Genomic DNA, 14,157 nt, shown 5'->3' on the forward strand with positions numbered 1-14,157 from the left:
TTCCTCTACAAATATATATATATATATATATATATTTAATTATATAGTATTTAATTTATATATATATGGATATATATATCCATCTCTAATACCTTTATTTTATTTATTTTTATGTGGTGCTGAGGATCAAACCTAGTGCCTCACACATGCTAGGCAAGCACTCTACCACTGAGGTACAACCACAGCCCTAGTATTCATTCTTGACAAGCAGGGAGATTGAGTGAACTAGGAAGGAAATTAAACTTTCATAGAGTCAAATGGAAAGTGGTGTATTTTGTCTTAAAGATACAAATTGCATTCAATGGGTAAAGGAAAGTTTCTTCAATCATCTTGTAAAAATTGAATATCCAAAAGCAAAAAAGAGCTTTAATGTAAATTTCATATAATAATAAACTCAAAGTGGATCATAAGTCTGAAAATTAAAGCTATAAAATTTTTAGAAGAAAATGTAGAATATACTTATGACCTTAGGTTGGACAAAACGTTTGTTAGATACAATGCCAATGCATGTTTTATATAAGAAAACTTCCTCAGAGTTAAAAGTTTCTTCTCCCTGAAAGATATATATTGTTTTAATTGATTTTATTTTTTTAATCCCTGAAAGATATTAAGGAAAGGCAAGCAATAGACAGGGGAGAACACATCTGCAACTTGCATATCTGATAAAGGACTTACATATGGACTCTGTATAGAACTCTCAAAATTCAGTGGTAAGAAACAAAAAGACCCAATTAAAAATACAGGGGAAAAATTCAAATAGACAATTCACCAGATAAGATATATGGTTAGCAGATAAGTACACAAGAGACGCTCAACATCATTAGCCACTAAGGAAATGCAAATTAAAACTTCAGTGAAATATCAGTATATTTACTGGAAGAGGCATATTTCAAAAGATTGACCATATCAAGTGTGGACAAGGATGTGGAGCAACTAGCACTTCTGTACACTGCTGGTGAAAATGTAATGTGATACAAGCACTTTGGAAAAGTCTGCCAGTTTCTTAAATGTGAGCCTACACCTAGCAGATGACCTAGCAAGACAATGGTCAGGCAAGACGCAATGGATGGTCACAGATGAAGCGTAATGTCACAACTCCTCCTTGAGCACAGCAGCAGAACTGTGATAAGTAGTGGGTGGGGACAACTTTGTGTATCCCTTGGTGCTTTTGGGGGGTGTTTTTTGTTGTTGTTGTTGGGGTTTTATTTTTTCGGTACCAGGGATTCAACTCAGGGGCACTCAACCACTGAGCCACATTCCCAGCCCCATTTTTTTGTATTTTATTTAGGGACAGGGTCTCTAAGTTGCTTAGTGCCTTACTAAGTTGCTGAGGCTGGCTTTGAACTTGCAATCCTCCTGTCTCAGCCTCTCCAGCCACTGAGATTATAAGCATTTGCAACTGCACCCGGCCCTTGGTGCTTTTTTAAAAAATGTATGGAATATGTTTCTTCAGAGATCCAGATAACACAAAATCCCAGAGGTCATCTGTAAGAGCTGGATTTTGGACAAGCTCATGTGATCACTAGAAATCGTGTTTCACTTTTGCAGGATTAAGCCAAATGGAGGCCATTTGTCTCCTTGGCTTGTCTGGTAAGTCACATCTAAGGTATTCTCTTCAAGCCTGATCTTTAACAGATTGCTGTTGCTGACAAAAATAGCTTGCCTTTGTTAGTCTTTTTTATTTAAATCCCATTTCCTCTTCCCCCTCTCTCCCCCTCCTCCTCTCCTCCTCTTCCCCCTTTCTTTATTGTGGTAAAGAACACATAACATAAAACACAAAGCTATTTTTAAATGGTGTTCAGTAGAGTTAAGTATGTCCATACTATTGTGAAACAGATCTATCCTATTGCCTCTTGCTTAGAATCATCTCCTTTTGGTACCCCAGTTTGTCTGAACAACATCCCAGCCATTCAGATTCAACCCTTGTCTACTTCTAACCCACTTACTAACTCCCATTAGTTCCATTGTTAGTTTTGTGGATTGAATCAGCCTCCAAATTCTTTTTTCATCTCACCTCTCTCTTCCAATTCCTTTATCTTCATCCTGGTCTAAATCCTTAGTCCTTCCTGTCTGGATAATTATAAGAATTTCACAAGTAATTTTCTTGTCTCCAGGATGTCTCCCTTTGATCCTTTCTTTTTCAAATTAACTTTCTTTGTAAGTTTTTTTGATCATGTTATTCCTCTGTTCAGAAAAACCTTCAATGATTCCTCCTACAAAACAAAATATGATGATTTCATCCTAGTGTACAAGATTCTGCCTGATCTGACCCAACTTCTCTTTCTCACCTTATATCCATTAAACATGGTGGAACTTGGGGAACTGTTAAGAAAAGAGCTATTGTTGATATACAAAGCAGAGAATGTATTTCCATCAAGACTGTGCCATAACACTAGTATTACACTGCTTCAATTGGTGTTCTCATTTCAAACTTGCGTCTTCTCCACCCAAATCAATGGAAGTGTGCATGCTGTTGTGAAATCATGGCACTGAAAATGAAATGTTCATCCTTCTTATATGTCTACATTGTTTTTCTTTTTAAAAATAATAGAAATAAGCCAGACATGGTGGCACATGCCTATAATCCCAGCGGCTCAGGAGTCTGAGGCAGGGGGATCTCAAGTTCAAAGCCATCCTCAGCAATTTAGCAAAGCCCTCAGCAACTTAGTGAGACTCTGTCTCTATATTAAAAAAGGGGGCTGGGGATGTGGGTCAGTGGTTGAGTGCCCCTGGGTTCAATTCCTAGTAGTAGTAGTAGTAGTAGTAGTAGTAGTAGTAGTAGCAGTAATATAATATAATAGAAATATAATTCCAACAATAGTATAATAGAAATATAATTCCAACAATAATATAAGAGAAATTTAATATAAGAGAAATATAATTCCTTTTGGAAGTGATGGATCCAAAGCACTGAAAAAAATGTTCTGATTTGTCCACTCCTCTGTATGTCCACTGCTTCTACCCTTGGCCAAACCATCATCATCCCTCACCTAGACAGCTTCATCTGGAGTTTCCTACATGGTCCTCCCTGCTTCTATTCTATTGCCTTGTAACCCCTTCTTCACACTACAACCAGAAGACATGTTTCTAAAACGTAACAACTTGGGCTGGGGATGTGGCTCAAGCGGGTAGCGCGCTCACCTGGCATGCGTGCGGCCCGGGTTCGATCCTCAGCACCACATACAAACAAAGATGTTGTGTCTGCCAATAACTAGAAAATATTTAAATTCTCAAAATAAATAAATAAATAAATCTTATCACTCAAAAAAAAATAAAAAAAAAATTAAACGTAACAACTTAAAGACCTCCTATGGCTTTCAAACAGTTGGAGTAAAATCCAATCATCTTGAAGACTCTTTCCTGATCAACTTCATTCCTCTTGTCTCTCTGACTGCTGTCAATTTTGTTTACTATGTTTCAGCCATGCAGATCTTCAGTTCTGTAAACCTGCCTAACTCTTCCTACCTTCCTAGGAACCTTCTTACCCTTAGAAGTATACATTTGCTGTCCCTCTCACTTGGAATGCTCTTCCTTAAATCAACACTAGGTGGCTCCTTCCTGTCTTTCAGGTCTCTCCTCATGTATCACCTCTTCCAAAATTACTTCTTGGGCCACATCCATGGTAATCCTTTAGTGCGTCCCTGTTAATCATCTTGTATCATAGCATGTTTATCTGAAAGTACCTGCCACTTGTTCATTATCTCTCTCCCACTATCACCAAAGCTCCAAGAAAACAAGTTAGTTTCTTTCTCCACAGCTCTATCCCTAGTACACACACAGATAGTGGCTAGCACTTCATAGGCACTTCTGAAATTTATGTCGAATGAATGAATAAACTTGGTTCAAGCATCTGGAAGGAGAGCAGCCTGTTCTCTCCTTAAATATATCTAGAGAAGATTCCACTAATTTCTGACAAGGAAGTCCAGCATCAAATAACTTGAACTTTTCAGAAAGATTCTCCTGACATCCCACACAAGTTCTTCCTGAAGCAATTGCTGTCTTTTCTTGTTCGTCTGGGTCTCAGTGGAATCATTCAATTTCCTTTTTTTATTTTTTTAAATATTTTTTAGTTGTTGATGGACCATTATTTTATTTATTCATTTATATATGGGGTGAGAATTGAACCCAGTGTCTCACACATGCTAGGCAAGCGCTCTACCACTGAGCCACAACCCCTTCAATTTCCTTTTTAAAGGCAGTGTTAAAATTGTTATTGGACCCTTCTCCACACCTATTCTGCCTCTTAGGATATGTAACATTGTTATTTTCTTCTGTTCCTTGTCAAAGTTCTCTGTATCAAGTTTCACTTGTGAAGCTCAATATTCACCCAAATAGCCCCACTTGAAATAATGGCCACATGAAGCAAACTCCACTTATAAGTATATCTTCCTTAAAATGAGCAGTTTTTACATCACCCCATCTCTTTCCTAATCTCCTTTTATATGGATTTCACAAGTACTTGCCTTTTGTGAAAAGTCTTGGACTTTGTCAAGAGCCTGTAAGTTCAAACAGGAAGGTTCAAAATAGCTAAAGGATGTGGATTCTATAGAAGTCTTCAAACTTCTCACCTGCCTGTATTTGGATCACTCCACTCAAAGCAGGTTACAGGGACAAGGTCTGAAATTCTAACGGCTCAGGAGAAGGTTGAACAAATAATAGACAAAGCACACTTTACTGAGAAATTGTTCAGAATAAATGTGAGTTTTAGGGATAAGTTTCAAAGTTGAAAGGGGGAAAAACTAATAAAACTGACAACCCTACAAACTGCACTAGCCAATGACTAGAATTTGTGACAGACAGTGGTTAGAATAACAGGCTCTGGAGTCAGGCACACCTACATTCAAATCCTGGTTTTACGACTTACCCTCTGTAAAACTGGGCATGCTACTATGCCTCTCAAAGTTTATTGCTTCACCCACAAATGAGGGCAAAAATAATACTGCATCCCTCATAGAGTTGTGAGAATTAAAATATTTACTTTATATAACCCCTTTTTAGGGAAATAAATTGCTCAATACACTTTAATTTCTCCCATGAAGTCTTTGTTTTATGAGTTTGTTCAAGTTTTATTTAATTCTCAAACTTTTATTACAAATGAATTTTTTTTTTTAGTTGAAGAACCTTACCTTGTATGATTAGAGGAAGAAAGAAACTTTCACACCTAAATTAGGATATGTAGTGGTTTCAGAGCATAGTGAGGTACAAGATGAGACGACAGAAGCAGCCACCATGCTTACATAGTCCCCTGGGACCATGGAAACTTAGGAATGTGAAAGAGGCAACCAGTAGTGTCAGCACAACAGGTGCTCATAAGTGCCCATATGGAAATAGATAAGTGTGTATATAAATATTAGCTACAGAACATGTTCTGAGTTAAGCACCAGTCATGATGAGCAAAAATAAGCTATCCTCTTCTGGCAGGTGTTGGACAATTTCCTCAGAGTCTAAATGACAATCTTCCTTGGAAATAAGAGGAAGACAGAAATGTAAGAGTCCTAGCCTGGTGGGTAAGAGCAAGACAGAAGATAGGACACAACTCCATTATTGAGAGACAACAGTACTTACCTAAAGTTGTAAGCTGAGTGTCAACTTATTCTGCAAGAATTAAAACTGACACTTGCAAAATAAGTGATGGGAGGTTGGAAGGGAGAATAAAACCATATTAGCATGAGAAAACAAGATCTCGAGAGGAATTAAGGGAGTTTGCAAAGATAAAAAGCAGTCAGGATAGTCACCTGGAGATTGTTGAGGTGGGGAAGGAAATAAAAGCACTCCAAGGTTTTTATCTTGTTCAGGAGAAGGATACAGATGCTGATTAACCTTAGATGTCAATAAAGAAATATAAATTAAATATGCAGTTTGAATCTAAAAGAAACCACTAAAGAAAAGGATTAAGATATATAACTTCCAAACAACTAGAGATGACACCCGGAGCCAACATTTGAGAGAAAGAGATGATGATTTTGAAGATGAAGAAATAGCAAGGATGCATGGTAAGTGGATACTATAGAATCAGATAGGAGGAGACATCAAAGCATCAGTAATCACAGAAAAGTGAATAAACTAAATAGAAATAAATTGAAAATAGAAACTCTAATCCATAGCCATGTAGATAAATGCCTAAAGCCAAATGAAAGGGGAAAAAAGCAAAACATAAACTCTGGGAAAAGCACTGTTTCTCCACACTCTCAAACAACACTTGTGACACCAAATATATAGGATTTCTCACACCAAGAAATTCTCTAACTATCTAACTGTACAAAAACATCTGGATGTCCTATAATTTAACTCAATTCTTACACCATCTACCCAGAGTTGGCGTCAGATCCCACAAACCTTTCCTTACTTCAGATGCCAATCACTACTCTGTGGCTCTGATACTTCTAATCCAAAAGTTATGAATCAGGAGGCCCCAAAACCCACTTCTTGTGTTCAGCAATTTGCTAGAGCATCTCATATAACTCAGGAATAACACTCTGCAAACATTTATTGATTGATTTTGAACCACCAGATGGAAGAGACACATAGGGCAAGGTTCCAGGAGGAGATGGGGGCAGAGCTTCTGAACCTTCTCTGGGCACATCACCCTCCCAGTACCTCCACATGTTCAGGAACTTTTTTTTAGTTGTAGAGGGTCACAATACCTTTATTTTATTTATTTATATTTATGTGGTGCTGTTAGAGTCTGTAAACAAGTCAAAATGACACCTGGCATTTAGCCAGGGGAATGTTAGAGTTCGTAAACAAGTCTGGATGGTGCCTGGCAAAATGCCAGAGGGAGTGGTTTGAGAAGTAACAAAAACGAGCCATTAAGTGTGGAGATTCCTTATTGGTTGACTGATGTATCTAGTTTATGCTAATTAGATAAGCTGTGTGGAATGTATAAATACTGCTCCTGTCCTGCAATAAACGGCTTCCACTCCCGCTGTATCAACGTACACAAGTTATTCGTCACCCTCCGCTTATTTTGCCCAGCCAGCCGGGCTGCGGCATGGTGCTGAGGATGGAAACCAGTGCCTCATACATGCTAGGCAAGTGCTCTACCACTGAGCCACAACCCCTGCTCCAAAACATCATCAAATCTTATTGTTCAAGTTTTTATAGAGTTTAATCTCTAAACTACCCCCCATTCCTTCCCAGAGGTTGGTGAGTGGGGTGAAATTTCCAATCCTCTATTCTTGATCTGTCTAGTTGCCAGATAGTTATTTGATAACGACTCTGAAGTTATCTAGAGGCCTACCCTCAGTCACCTCTTAGTATAAACTCAGGTGTGATCCAAAGGGGCTCTTCTGAATAAAATAATATTCCACTATGCAAACACCATAGAGTGTATTTCACAAGCCTATATGGGAAAACTTACTATACACCTAGACTACATAGTGTATAAATATATAATAGCTTATTGCTCTCAAGCTGCATACTTGTATAGCATGTTACTATATTAAATACTGTGAACAACTGTAATACAATGGTAAGTATCTATATTTCTAAATGTAGAGAAGGGGCCAGGCATGGTGGCTCACGCCTATAATTCCAGAGTCTCGGGAGGCTAAGACAAGAGGATGGCAAGTTCAAAGCCAGCCTCAGCAACTGAGAAGAGGCCCTCAGCAATTTAGTGAGACTCTGTTCAAAAGAAAACATAAAAAGGACTGGGAATGTGGCTCAGTGGTTAAGAAGCCCTGGGTTCAATGTCTGGGGAAAGAAAGAAAGAAAGGAAGGAAGGGAGGGAGGGAGGAAGGAAGGAAGGAAGGAAATGTATAAGTATAGTATAGTAAAAATGACATAAAAGATTTTTTAAAATGATACTCCTGTATAGGGCGAAAACCATGAATGGAGCTTCTGGGACTGGAAGTTGCTCTGGGTGAATCAGTGAATGAGTGGCAAGTGCACATGAAGATCTAGGACATGAGGATCACTCTGCTACAATGTATTTATTTAAAAATATTTTTCTTTCTTCAGTAATAAATTACCTTAGCTTATTGTAACATTTTTACTCTATAAACTCTTAAAATTTTTGACTCTTTTGCAATCACTTAGATTAAAAGACAAGCACATTATAAAACTATATAACATATTTTCTTTATATCCTTATTATAAAAGTGTTTTCTATTAATTTTTCCTTTTAAACTTTTTGATTAAAAACTAAGACAAACACATAAAATAGGTGAGGCCTTCACAGGGTCAGAATGATCAGTCTTTCACTTATACATTTTGTTCTGCTGGAAGGCTTTAAGGGGCAATAATATATATGGAGCTGTTATCTCCTTTGATAACAATGCATTCTTCAGGAACAGCTCCTAAAGGTCCTTCCTGAGACTGTTTTACAGTTAACTTTTTTATAAAAAAACAAAGATAAAAGTATAGGATATTAAATACACAAACCAGTAACATAGCCATGTGTTATCATTAAGTATTATGTACTGTATTTCATTCAGTGTTATACTTTCATTTGACTGCACAGTAGGCTTGTTCACACTAGCATCCCAACAAACATGTGAGTAATGTTGCTCTAGGACATTATGACAGCTATGACATCACTGTGCAATAGGAACTTTCCAGCTTCATTATTATCTTACAGGATGGAATTTTTTCCACGAGTATATATCTGTAATTGCATTGTGGTCCTAGAGACTTTGAGGGGATCATGAAGCCACTGTAGTGTGTCGGTTATTAGTCCTGCCCAGAACACTATAGTTCTGCTGCACAAGGATATATAATAATAACTGATTAGTGTGTCCATTCCATACAAGAAAATGGAAACTGAATAGCCAGAGGAAACCTTCCCCAACACTGAAAAGTATGGTGAATTTGGTAAGTGCCCTGCAGAAGATATAGAAGAGGAGCAAGCTTTGAAAAATCTCAAAACACTGATGAGATGGTTGAATTACGAATTCTGCTTCAGAGCAAGAATGCTGGGGCAGCAATTGGAAAAGGAGGCAAGAATATTAAGGCTCTCTGGACAGACACAATGGCAGTGTTTCAGTTTCAGACAGCAGTGGCCCTGAGCACATATGGAGTATCAGTGTTGATACTGAAACAATTGCAGAAATTCTGAAGAAAATCATCTCTACCTTGGAAGAGGGCCTACAGTTGCCATCACCCACTGCAACCAGCCAGCTCCCCCTCTAATCTTATGCAGTGGAATGCTTAAATTACCAACACTGTAAAGGAAGTGACTTTGCGAGTTGAAACCGTTGATTCAGCAGAGTCTGGCAGGACGAACCATTGGGGTCAAAGAACTTTGAAAGAATACTCAGGCAACAATCCAGTTTTTCCAGGAATGCTACCCTCATTCCACTGATAGAGTCATTCTTATTGGAGGAAAGCTTGATAGGGTGGTAGAGTGCATAAAGATAACCCTTGATCTTATATATGAATCTCCCATCAAAGGACATGCACAGCCTTATGATCCCAATTTTTATGGTGAAACATAATTATGGTGGTTTTACAATGATTTTTGGTGACTACCATGGACATCCAGTGGGATTTCCCAGGCAGGGAAGAGGTGGTTTTGACAGAATTCCACCTGGTAGGAATCCCATGCCTCTCTCTAGAAGAGATAATGATAATATGAGCCCTCATCAAGGACCACCTCTTCCTCCTGGTCAAGGTGGCTGGGGTCTAGCAGAACTCAAAATCCTCTTCTTCTTCTACCACCACCACCTAGAGGAGAAGATCTAAATTAAAGTTTTTTTTTTTTTTTTTTTTTTTTTTTTTATAGTACTGGGAATTGGACCCAGGGCCTACACACATGGTAGGCAAGCCCCCATACCACTGAGCTATGTCTCTGGCCCTAGAGGGGGAGGCCTCATGGCCTGAAACAAAAGAGGAAGACCTGGAGACTGCTATGGTGGCACAGTTGGTTTCAGTGCTAATGAAACTTGGGACTCTGCAATAAATACATGGAGCCCATCAGAATGGCAGGTGGCTTATGAACCACAGAGTGACTCTGGATAAGGTTATTCCTATGAAGGAGTCGTAGCTCATATGGTGATCTTGATGGGCCTATTATTACAACACAAGTAACTATTCCCAAAGATTTGGCTGGGGGCCTGGGATTGTGGCTCGCCTAGCATGTGTGAGGCACTGGTTTGAGTCTCAGTGCTGCATATAAATAAATGAATAAAATTTTAAAAAAAAGATTTGACTGGATTTATCATTGGCAAAGGTGGTCAGCGGATTAAGCAAATGTGTCATAAGTCAGGAGATTCGACCAAAATTGATGGTGAGCCTTTAGAAGGACTCAAAGATCAGACCATTACCATTACAGGAACACAGGACCAGATACAGAATGCACAGTATTGGCTGCAGAACAGTGTGAAGTATTCTGGAAAGTTTTTCTAAGGCTAGTAAAGAACTGAAGGAATCCTGTATCTTTTTTTTTTTTTTTAATCTGTTTCTGTTTAAAAAGTCAACATTCCTCTGCTTCATAGCATGAAGAATCTGTTGAAGTATTCCTTTTATAAGGAGATACAATAATCTTAAATTATATGTATAAAAAAATCTTATGGGACCATCATCACATATGCAGTCCATGGTTAAACAAAACATTGTTATTCTGTGCATGGCTATATATTATAAACAATAAAATAAAAATTCATTTAAAATTATTGAATTCATGATTTTTACATATTAAGTTTTTGTTGGGTTGAGATTTTCCCACTAATAAACACACACACACAAAAACCAAGTTTATTCAGGGGAGGGTTCACTAAACGTGTCACATTAGAAAGGAATTCTGTTCCTCAAAGAGGCTGGGGATCTTGAAAGTTTAAGAAATAAAAAGAGGGGCTGGGGATGTGGCTCAAGTGGTAGCACGCTCGTCTGGCATGCGTGCGGCCCGGGTTCGATCCTCAGCACCACATACCAACAAAGATGTTGTGTCTGCCAATAACTAAAAAATAAATAAATAAATAAATATGTTTAAAAAAAAAAAAAAGAAAAAGAAATAAAAAGAAAGCTGTGAGGAACTGCTTTGGAATCCGGATTATGTCAATGAAACAGATGCGCTCAAGGAATAGCTTCCCTGGTCTCTGAAGAAAAGTGCATGATCAAAAACAAAACAAAAAACCCTCGAAATGGGGTGGCCCTAGTTGGATAAATGGATGAGATGAGCAGCTACACTCCCGGGCTTGAGACTCCACCAGAGAAGTTCAATTCCCAGTGTTTCCTTTTCCTCAACAACTGGAGCCTTTGTTTTTCTTTTGATCTCTATTTCTTTTGTCATGAAAGAAAACAGTTACTACTATTGTTATTATTATTATAACAGCAAAGCTGAGGAAGGTCCAGAGAGAGACACTTAAGTATACCTGCTCTTTATGAAGCCAGATTATGTAATGATGAGAAGGATGTTCTGAGGTGCATCTTCATTGTGCACATGCGTGTGTGTGTGTGTGTGTGTGTGTGTGTGTGTGTGTGAGAGAGAGAGAGAGAGAGAGAGAGAGAGAGAGAGAGAAGGATCTGCATGTTGGGATACTACATAGAAATAAAGAGGGCCTAAAAAGACAAGAAGCAAAGGAGTTTTGATCCTAACTCTCTCTCTTTCAGAGAAAGAGATTAATTTTTTTCTTTCTCCCAGCTGGACAATTGGGTAATGCAATGCTTTCTTGGTACTACTAACCAAATTCCTCTTTTTTATTTCTATCAGAAGAGTGAGGAAAGGCCATATGGTTTAGAAAGTGAGGTAAAGATAATTTTTCTTAGGATAAATGCTTATTTTTCTGAAAGATTTTTCTAAGTAAAGGATCAGGTTGGGTTAACAGTTGGGAGAAACTCTGAGCTTGGTTCACATCAATAACATTCCCCCATTACCTTGCACTTGAAATATACCTAGACTCTAAGGACTTCTTGAAAGAAGTGACCATCCACTGTGGACAGACTCTTTAGTTGTGTTATGAGCCAAAGTTTTATAGTTTGTTTTTCAGTCTTTATTGTAATCCTTTGTTATTGATCATATCATTTCTCTGTATGCATTGTAGGTTGCAGTTTTCTCTAGACTATGAGAAAGTCAAACTGCAAGGGGGTCATTGAAATTCACCATTATCTGACCAAACCAAATTCACTTTTTTGAAGAGGTTGTGTTCCCAGATTCAGCTCAATCCCCAGTAAAAAAAAAAGAAAAAAAGGAAAAAAAAAAAAAAAAAGATAACTAGATCAGGAAACAAAACAAAATTCTACCCCTCTCTGGTGACTGAGAGAAGCTCCTGCAGTGCCAGGCTTCTGGGAACAGTGGCCAGGCCAGTTCCTTAGCAGCTTTCGCTTAGAGACCAAGGAGAGGTGGGGTGAGTCCTCATTCAATGCTAAGTGCTGAAGCGCTCTGTAGCTCAGCCTTTCTTGGCAGAGCTTGTTACAATACATAAAGGAAGGAAAAGAGAACAAGGAAAGACAGCCTGGGACCCTATAAAATATCCTAAAATATAGAAGACAAGTCCCATTTAGGGGAAAACACTATCTCATGAAAACTTGTGATTCACTAGGGAAAGAATCTGCCTGGTAAGAAAAATGGTACTTTAGTGTATAAATCTGTTGATTTTGCTACCTTGAACATTTCATCTGGTTCTTGCTCATCTTGGAAACTCTTTCCTTGCCCCATTCTCCAATGCACTCCTTTCTCCTTCCTTTCTTCCCTTCCAAGGACACAGCTCTCCAAGGGTCACACTAGCTGCTTTCCCTTCAGGACTCCCCACTCTGAAATCTGGCTTCCCTCCTGACCTCCTGAAGGAGGTCTCTGCTGACACTGGCTTTGACACAAATGTGTCTGTCCTGACACATTTCTAAGTAGGAGGAAATCAATCTTTGACATGCTTAATACTTCTCTTCCTTAAAACATGTCAGATGTCTTGCCTTCTACTTCTTACTCCCTGCCCACTTCTACATCAGGGTCACTTTCAATATATACAGTGAATAAGACCCATGCACCCTTGAAAAAAGATTACCTCATTGTAGAGTGGATCATTCCTAACTTAAATACCTTTTTCTCATTATAAACGGGGTAGGGGGGGGAAACATTTGTACATCAAGGTCCAGTTTCATAGCTATTAATGTGACCTGCAGCTTGTGCTATTATGTGCATGTACACACATCTGTGCTGCTTGTGTATGCATGCTTACAAGCTGACTTAGGCTCCCTCCAGCCCTAGGCATTATGAGTTCTGTGGAGGAAAAAGCTGAAGTTGGAGATGCACTCTGAGACAAAGTTGCCCTGGGGTGCCCTTCTAGCTGGAGCCCCAGGCAGCTTCCAATTTCTGGACCCTTCACAGATCTTTCTGCCCATCTTCCCGGAAGGACACCCCTGGGCGGCTCCAGGTGAGACCTGCAGCCCATGCTCACTTACTACCATCTCTCATACTTGAAGGCATAGAAATTTAGCATGACTCCTACACATCTTTTAATTTAAAAAAATCTGTACCTTTCATTGAATATACATTTACCTTATTTAAGTAAATGCTTGTTTCATGTAATAGAAAAACAGACTGATCATTCAATTCATAAGGGAATTTTGAAATTATGAAATTTAATGCCACTTCATAACAGATGAGTTAAGTCGGAATAAAAAAAAATAGCAAGGAGTATTTGAACAATTAGGATTACAAATCTATCTCTGGACTACAAATCCAGTGATTCTTTAACCATACTATGCTGAAACTTTCCAATAGTGTAGATTCTTGTCATTTATCTCCCTTACCCATAAAAATGGAGTTCATTCTCAAAATTGGTTATTTGGGACTTTTGATTAAGTGAATGTAAACTCCACTAAAATGTCAACTTCATTGTTTTCCTCATTGATGTATTCTCAATATCTAGAAGAATGCCTGTCCCTCAGAAAGCCCCAATAAATGTTGGATGAAAGAATGAAATGATGATTCAATACTTATTATAGCCAAGATAACTTGATTTTGAACTCACCAACCCAGAAGTTCTTTGAAGTAAAGATCATGTTTAATTCACACCTGTATCTGGGCTACTTTTATCTACTGGGAATTTATTAAGGCTGATAATATGACGACGACAGATAGAATTATAGTCAAAACTTTGAGGACAGAATTAGATGTGGTAAAACATTGAAGATGTGGTAAAACATCTTGAACTTGTGACTCTGAGTGTGTATCTCAGTTTCAAGCACTAAGTATATTTAGTTAAGAGCCCAGATATTAAACTA

General features: G+C 38.3%; 1 pseudogene; it reads left to right on the forward strand.

Moving 5' to 3' along the window:
• Window positions 1-7,719: 7,719 nt before the first annotated feature.
• On the forward strand, window positions 7,720-10,781 carry LOC107149990 (annotated as a pseudogene).
• The last annotated feature ends 3,376 nt before the right edge of the window (window positions 10,782-14,157 follow it).

Source organism: Marmota marmota, unplaced genomic scaffold (assembly GCF_001458135.2).
Source record: "Marmota marmota marmota unplaced genomic scaffold, marMar, whole genome shotgun sequence".
Classification (NCBI taxonomy): domain Eukaryota; kingdom Metazoa; phylum Chordata; class Mammalia; order Rodentia; family Sciuridae; genus Marmota; species Marmota marmota.